The sequence below is a fragment of the Squalius cephalus genome, assembly GCF_949319135.1.
Source record: "Squalius cephalus genome assembly, chromosome: 12".
Taxonomy (NCBI): Eukaryota; Metazoa; Chordata; class Actinopteri; order Cypriniformes; family Leuciscidae; genus Squalius; species Squalius cephalus.
The window spans coordinates 38,809,715-38,818,805 of NC_137133.1; the positions used below are offsets into that span (position 1 = coordinate 38,809,715).

At 39.6% G+C, this 9,091-nt stretch overlaps 1 protein-coding gene across 4 annotated transcripts in view; it reads right to left on the reverse strand.

The window, feature by feature from the left end:
* pak6b (p21 protein (Cdc42/Rac)-activated kinase 6b) overlaps nt 1–5,830 on the reverse strand; it is a 31,880-nt gene extending 26,050 nt beyond the window's left edge. For 2 of the 4 annotated variants that reach the window (XM_079888968.1, XM_079888965.1), the window contains exon 1: nt 1,723–1,758. The gene's annotated coding sequence lies outside the window, so the exon portion shown is untranslated. The other 2 variants (XM_079888967.1, XM_079888966.1) reach the window with 2 other exon arrangements.
* Nucleotides 5,831–9,091: the final 3,261 nt, after the last annotated feature.

The following is a 9,091-nucleotide window of genomic DNA, read 5'->3' on the forward strand; positions in this document are numbered from 1 at the left end:
ACCATCACTTACAGCTCAACTTTATTTATTCTAATCTCATTAAAGCATCCAGGTCACTAAATCACATAAATTAGATTTTGCAAGAAAATTCTGTCTTTTAGGACCATTTTCATTTATGCATATACAATTATTTCAGTATTTTTATTTTACTTGAGTTTTTGTCCTTCTATGATAATAATATAACAATTCTCATTACTAAACATCAATTAATGTCTTGTATTGCATAAATGCATAAAGCACTAACTAATGCTTACAATTGTATGGACGCTTGTTTCCGTCACTGAATAAAAATTAAAAAAAGTAATTGCAACTTTTCATCTTACAATTCGGACTTTTTGTCTTGCAATTCGGACTTCTTTTAAATTGAAATTCTGACTTTTTAAATTTGCAATTCTGACTTTTTTCGCAATTCTAACTTCTCACTTCTCGCAAGTTACATAGTTATAAAGTTATGAAAAGAAGGTTTAAAATTCACCTTAGGTTTGCAATCCTAACTTTTTTTAATCGAAATTCTGACTTTTTATAGCAATTCTGACTTCTGATTTTTTTATCACAATTCTGACTTTTTTTCTTGCAATTGCGAGTTTATATCATTCTGAGGGGGGAAAAAGTCAATTGCGTAAACACAGTCTATATATATATATATATATATATATATATATATATATATATATATATATATATATATAGTCTAAACAGTTGATGCAACAGGCCACTTATTGTAAAGTGTTACCAGTTATGTATTTATTTTGTTTTTGAGGTGAAATATGACCCAGACTTAATTAAGAAAGAGAAATTAAAGCACTTATGTTGCACTGAAACAAATATCTGCCCCTGAGGTAAGAAAAATAATGAAAAAAAATATTGTTCTCCTTTTTTGGATAAAAATTATCCTGTGGTGAAGTCTACAGAAAAAACAAAATGTAATTTCTACATGAAAAATTTAGTTCAGGCAACAATGTAATTTTTTTTTTTTTTTTTTTTTACCAGTTTAAAAAAAAAGAAGAAGAAAAAAAGCACTAATTTAAGCTTGCAGAAATTAAAGCATATCATATCATTATTAAATTAAGTAAAACCTACTCAACTTTTCTTATACTGGTGCTCATGTTATGCACTGGGGCATAAATACTTTAGGTTGATTACTTATTTTCTTTGTTAATTTTACTTAACCTAGTTAAGCTGAGTTTACTTAATTCCATGTGAAATTTACTTAAAAAAATCTCAGTGCAATTAAAAAAATCTCAGTGCAAAAGCTTAAAAACTAAATTAGCGAAATTAAAACTAAGAAAAGCGAAATTAAAACTAAACATTAGGCTACTTGTTTTTTGTTTTCCAGTGTGTTTTAAGCATAAACTCATTACATTTTTATCAAACTTCAATATGTTCAGACAGTCCTTTTGCTTCTCCAGTAAATGCATCTTGATGTAAGAATATCTAGATATTTGCATATGGAAAACGAGACAGAAATACTGAGGAAGAACATCCGTTTTTGCAGCGTGATCCTTCAGGATTGGAAGTGAATGAACCGGAAAGACGAGGACGAAGCCTCACCGTTTTCTTCAACCACATGATCTTCAAGAGCTCGTCCTCCTCAACTCACCAGCCCTCAAAACCTCACGCTTACTTTCTTCTGTCAGCAACAAAGTCCAACGCCATCCAGAGATCTTAACTTAGACCAGACAGAGAGAGAGAATCAAAGAAAGAGCGTTGAATCTGTCTTACCTGGAGCTGAGGATCGCCGTGACGCTCGTGAAGGTCTCACTCACACACACACACACACACACACACGGTTTCTCCCATCATCAGCATGTAGGTCTGCGTGCCGCTGCATGTTCGCAGGTTTTGGGAGCGTCTCTCGGCGATGTGAGTCACCGACAGACGTGTCGTGCTGTTCTCCTCATGTGGGTCAGATCTACATCAGTTACTCGCTTCCATGAGGAGTAAAGCCTCTCTAAAGCCCGTTCACACCAGAGTCGATAACGAGACAGAGTTCACGACAACTATACAGACAACGACACAGTGATTGCGATATCGTTCAAATCCATTTCAGAAATCAATTTTGAGTTTTGACAACGCGTTTTTACATTCCTGTTACTCATCAAAAGCGAAGCAATTTTCAACTGTTTTCATAAGTTGGTCAAAACTTCCGTCGTTAACAACACAGTTCAAGTCAAGTCACCGCTATTTATACAGCGCTTTTTACAACACACTAGCAGCTTTACAGAGATAACAGGAAAATAGTGCAACAAAGTTTGTTTCTAGAAGAAAGTAGCGTAAAAAATCAGCTTAAGTTCAGTGATGGTTCATTTTTGTTTTAAAAAAAGTTATTAATTTAGTTAATTTATATGTATAGCGGCTCTGGAGTAAACCGTGATCATCGTCCAGCTCAGTTCAGTTCTCATATAATGGTGTTAATGCAGGAGATCAATAATATTGTTGAATATAAATAACACTGAATACACTACAAGGGAACTTGCCTCCATGGTTGGCTAACATGCTTTTGGGGAAACGCCAGAAGATTATTTTTCCTGCTAATAACAGCCAATCAGAATCCATCCTGAAGTGCCTTGAAATGTTATTCAGGGTGTTGATGGAATTTAGGGCCGGGCCTATCAATCAGCTCCTCCCCCTTTTTAAAACAGCCAATCGCGTTTGGTTTACAATCACAGCTCGGTTGAGTTCAGTAAAGCCGCAGTTTCCTCCCAATCTCAGACCGTTTCTCCTCTAATCTCCTCCATATTGCTTTAAAATACAGCATTCTGTTCACCATGTAGAAAACAGTAAATGTTGACTTAGAACAAGTGACTGATTTCAGCCCTTCAAGCTCTATTTATAATGCAGGGGGCGGAGCTTCAGATTCTAGAGAGCATTTGATTGGGCAGGAAATCCGATGAGAAGCTGAAGTGCAGAGTGATGTCAGAATCGGTGATCCATATATTGGCGGAAGTGAGTTTTAAATGCTTAACATCTTCTGAATGCGAATTTTGTCAGATACACTTACTGGAAAAGCAGTGTCTAAGCGTAAAACAAGAAGAAATATCTGCCGATGGGGTCAGAAAGAGAAGGCATGTAGTGAGAATATCCCTTATTTCGCTTGATATCGGGACAATATGGAGGAAGAAACAGCGCAAACAGAGAAAATATGCAATCTGGTGCAGATGCTGCTATTTATATGATACTGATGCATATAATAAAATGCATGTAAATATCAATATCTGCCATTAATGTCTTAATAAAACTAAGCATTTAAATATCATCTTACTATCAAACCTGTAGTTTTAAAACATATAATGCAATGCAATGATTGAGAGATGAACAAATAACCCTTCCTCTAAAGCCTGAACTATGAATCAGACGACAGAAGCGTGTAGTGGATAAGTGTAAGAGGCCTTAGACACGAGTGTATCACATATAAAACAGTAGCTTTAGGGTTAAACATTTTAACCTTGTGTTTATTTCGTCAGTCCGACTCCCTTTCCCAGACAACTAAAGGAAGTCGACTCATGAAGAATTCCAGGACCACTGAAGAATCTGCGACACGCCCTGGATGTGCAAACGTGTCAGTCGGAGATCTGCACCGACACGCAGACGATGATGAAGATGATGATGATGAAGATGATGATGAAGATGATGAGGGTCCAAGAGTGTTTACGTCTAAACCAACGGCTTATTCACTGCTTCATCACCAGACATGAAACTTAACCTACTAAATCTGTGTACGACTGAATCTCCTAAAACTCAGCACTCATGCGGCGCATTGCATCTTGGGAGGTCGAGGTTTGGCTGGTGAGCCGCGTCCAGCGACAAATGTTTCTCCATTAACAATGATTTAAAAGTATTTAAAATATTTTATGCAAACATCTAAATCGTAAAAATGTAAATAGACGTTTGCCAATTATCAGAATTGTAAGAAAAAGTGTCAGAATCACGAGATATAGACAATTGTTTTGACGATTCTGTGGTTGACGATCACACGTTGATCTGATTGGTTCTATGAATATTCAAATGAGCCCCGCCTCCACTCACTCACTCAGCTCAGAGATCCACTGGTTGACGAACACACGTTGATCTGATTGGTTCTATGAATATGCAAATGAGCCCTGCCTCCACTCACTCACTCAGCTCAGAGATCCACTGGTTGACGAACACACGTTGATCTGATTGGTTCTATGAATATGCAAATGAGCCCCGCCTCCACTCACTCACTCAGCTCAGAGATCCACTGGTTGACGATCACACGTTGATCTGATTGGTTCTATGAATATGCAAATGAGCCCCGCCTCCACTCACTCACTCAGCTCAGAGATCCACTGGTTGACGAACACACGTTGATCTGATTGGTTCTATGAATATGCAAATGAGCCCCGCCTCCACTCACTCACTCAGCTCAGAGATCCACTGGTTGACGATCACACGTTGATCTGATTGGTTCTATGAATATGCAAATGAGCCCCGCCTCCACTCACTCACTCAGCTCAGAGATCCACTGGTTGACGATCACACGTTGATCTGATTGGTTCTATGAATATGCAAATGAGCCCCGCCTCCACTCACTCACTCAGCTCAGAGATCCACTGGTTGACGAACACACGTTGATCTGATTGGTTCTATGAATATGCAAATGAGCCCCGCCTCCACTCACTCACTCAGCTCAGAGATCCACTGGTTGACGATCACACGTTGATCTGATTGGTTCTATGAATATGCAAATGAGCCCCGCCTCCACTCACTCACTCAGCTCAGAGATCCACTGGTTGACGATCACACGTTGATCTGATTGGTTCTATGAATATGCAAATGAGCCCCGCCTCCACTCACTCCCTCAGCTCAGAGATCCACTGGTTGACGAACACACGTTGATCTGATTGGTTCTATGAATATGCAAATGAGCCCCGCCTCCACTCACTCCCTCAGCTCAGAGATCCACTGGTTGGCGATCACACGTTGATCTGATTGGTTACAAGGTAGTTTGTGACGTCAGAAACACCAGCGATTTCAAAGCGTGTTTTTGAGACTGTCTTTGGTTCACTGCAGTTTTAAGGAGGAAATACTCAGCAATGCTGTCGACTTATGAACTTACACATGGATTGTCTTAAAGCAGATTAAAAACACCACATAGACACATAAACAACATTAAACGCTGGATTTACTCCACAGGGACTTTAAAAGTAATTTAGAAGTAATAAGCTTTTTACCCTCTCTTTCAAACACTCAGTTTTTGTGGGCGTGTCTCATTCATGAGTTGGAAGTAAACGCCCACTGCTGTGATTGGCTAACAGTTTTGCATAATAAAAAAAAAATAATTCAATGTCCACGTCATTAAATCTTTGAAACTCGTTATAGTTGAAACCAAACATTTATGCGTATTTCATGCTTTATAAAGCAAATAAAGTTGAAGTCCTTTGATTTTCCAGTTATAATTGACTTAAGATGTCTCGTGTTTTCAAGGAAACAACGTTTAAATATGTCGTTTTGGTGATCAACGATGAGTTTTAAGGGATACAGTGATTGACGACGGGGACTTTGATGAATGAGATATTTTCACTTGCACTACTCTACAAAAAGTGAAATATTACAGAAACTCATTTAAACATGAGAGCTTTAAACACTAACAGGTCTGAGCGATGTAATGATCAACATTATTATGTCACAGAATAATGCTGATTAAATCGATAAATTGGGCATTTTATCTTGCAACCACGCGTTATAGTTCACAAGTGTTCCTGAACTTCAGTAAAGTAGAGAAGACATCACTCACCGCCGCCGATCTGAGCATTCACCTCGTGTGTTCCTCGAGTCTACACTGAGCAACTCCTCCAGGACTCATTTCACTAGCAAAACAGCTCTGGACGTCAATCATTAACATACAGTGTGTGTGTGTGTGTGTGTGTGTTCATCCAATAGGGTTCAGCAGCTCTGATGCTTTTGTTCTCTGGACTAGAATTATTATAGACAGCTTTACAATCCAAAGATCAAGTTTGCCTTATAAACAGCACAGTAAACGATAATCATATTCTCGCATGTTCATAAAACACTGAAGATTGTCCACAACACTTTCACTACAGGAGCACTAGATATTACAGTTCAGATGAAAGGATCTCAAGCTGAAGCTGAAGACGTTACTGTAGTTTTACACAGTGTCATTTAGTTTCAACACCCGTAATGACTGAAGTTCTGATAATGCTGTACGGTAACTCTGCTAGAGAGACAAATATGAGTTTATCTGTTCAATACAACACCATCATCTCCGCGCCGCGTTACAGCGTTTCAGATCACGCAGCTCTCGCCGTCTAAAGCCAAGCTGATGCTGATTCTTGTTTTATTACGAGCTCTGTCTCGTTCAGTCTCTGTTCAGTGTTTAATACGAAAAATAACTCCTGACACACACACACACACACACACACACACACACACACACACACAGGTCTGTCTCGTTCTCTTTTCATTCCCATACCAGACACACACTCTCTCTCTCTCTCTCTCTCTCTCTCTCTCTCTCTCTCTCAAACACACAGACACACACTCTCTCTCTCTCTCTCAAACACACAGACACACACTCTCTCTCTCTCTCTCTCTTTCTCTCACACACACAGACACGCACACACACACACGCGGGATCTGATGTTGATTCTTGTTTTATTACGAGCTCTGTCTCGTTCAGTCTCTGTTCAGTGTTTAATACGAAAAATAACTCCTGACACACACACACACACACACACACACACACACACACACACACACACAGGTCTGTCTCGTTCTCTTTTCATTCCCATACCAGACACACACTCTCTCTCTCTCTCTCTCAAACACACAGACACACACTCTCTCTCTCTCTCTCTCTCTCTCTCTCTCTCTCAAACACACACTCTCTCTCTCTCTCTCACTCTCAAACACACAGACACACACTCTCTCTCTCTCTCTCTCTTTCTCTCACACACACAGACACGCACACAGACACGCACACACACACACGCGGGATCTGATGTTGATTCTTGTTTTATTACGAGCTCTGTCTCATTCAGTCTCTGTTCAGTGTTTAATACGAAAAATAACTCCTGCCACACACACACACACACACACACACACACACACACACACACACACACACACACACACACACACACACACACACAACTAACTCCTGCCACACACACACACACACACACACACACACACACACACACACACACAACTAACTCCTGCCACACACACACACACACACACACACACACACACACACACAACTAACTCCTGCCACACACACACACACACACAGCTCTGTCTCGTTCTCTTTTCATTCCCATACCAGACACACACACTCTCTCTCTCACACACACATACACCGGACAACTTTCCTCTATTTCCTCTTTCCTCTTTTCCTCTACCAAATCTCTTCCCACAGCTATGCAGACGACACACAGCTCTACTTAGCCCTATCGCCTAATGACTACAGCCCAATTGACTCCCTGTGCCAATGCATTGATGAAGTAAACAGTTGGATGTGTCAAAACTTTCTTCAGTTAAACAAAGACAAAACTGAAGTCATTGCGTTTGGAAACAAAGATGAAGTTCTCAAGGTGAACGCATACCTTCACTCTAGGGGTCAAACAACTAAAAATCAAGTCAGGAATCTTGGTGTGACACTAGAGTCAGACCTTAGTTTCAGTAGTCATGTCAAAGCAATAACTAAATCAGCATACTATCATCTGAAAAATATTCCAAGAATTAAATGCTTTGTTTCCAGACAAGACTTAGAGAAACTTGTTCATGCTTTCATCACCAGCAGGGTGGATTACTGTAATGGACTCCTCACTGGCCTTCCCAAAAAGACCATAAGACAGTGTCAGCTCATACAGAACGCTGCCGCCAGGATTCTGAGCAGAACCAGAACATATGAACATATCACACCAGTCCTCAGGTCTTTACACTGGCTCCCAGTTAAATTTAGGATTGATTTTAAAGTATTATTACTGGTATATAAATCATTCAATGGCCTAGGACCTCAATATATTGCAGATATGCTCACTGAATATAAACCCAACAGATCACTCAGATCACTAGGATCATATCAGCTAGAAATACCAAGGGTTCACTCTAAGTATGGCGAGTCCGCTTTTAGCTATTATGCTGGAACCAGCTTCCAGAGGAGATCAGATGTGCTCCTACAGTCACTTTCACATCCAGACTCAAAACACTTCTGTTTAGCTGTGCATTTACTGAATGAGCACTGTGCCGCTGCTCGTCCGACTGTTTGTACTGTATTTTATTTTTCTAAACTGTTTTAATTATTCTTATTTCTTTTTATTATTTTAATTTCTTCTATGTAAAGCACTTTGAATTGCCATTGTGTATGAAATGTGCTATATAAACAAACTTGCCTTGCCTTGCCTATTTACAGATATGACGAGACGCGGGCGAGTGACGCAAGTAGGGCCGCACAATATATCGAAATGATGGAAATATCGCAGATGTGTGTATGGTGATATGAATATCGCAGATGTGTATGTGGTGATGTGAATATCGCAGATGTGTATGTGGTGATGTGAATATCGCAGATGTGTGTATGGTGATATGAATATCGCAGATGTGTATGCGGTGATATGAATATCGCAGATGTGTATGCGGTGATATGAATATCGCAGATGTGTATGTGGTGATATGAATATCGCAGATGTGTATGCGGTGATATGAATATCGCAGATGTGTATGTGGTGATATGAATATCGCAGATGTGTATGTGGTGATATGAATATCGCAGATGTGTATGTGGTGATATGAATATCGCAGATGTGTGTGTGGTGATATGAATATCGCAGATGTGTATGTGGTGATATGAATATCGCAGATGTGTGTATGGTGATATGAATATCGCAGATGTGTATGTGGTGATATGAATATCGCAGATGTGTATGTGGTGATATGAATATCGCAGATGTGTGTATGGTGATATGAATATCGCAGATGTGTATGTGGTGATATGAATATCGCAGATGTGTATGCGGTGATATGAATATCGCAGATGTGTATGTGGTGATATGAATATCGCAGATGTGTATATGGTGATATGAATATCGCAGATGTGTACGTTGTG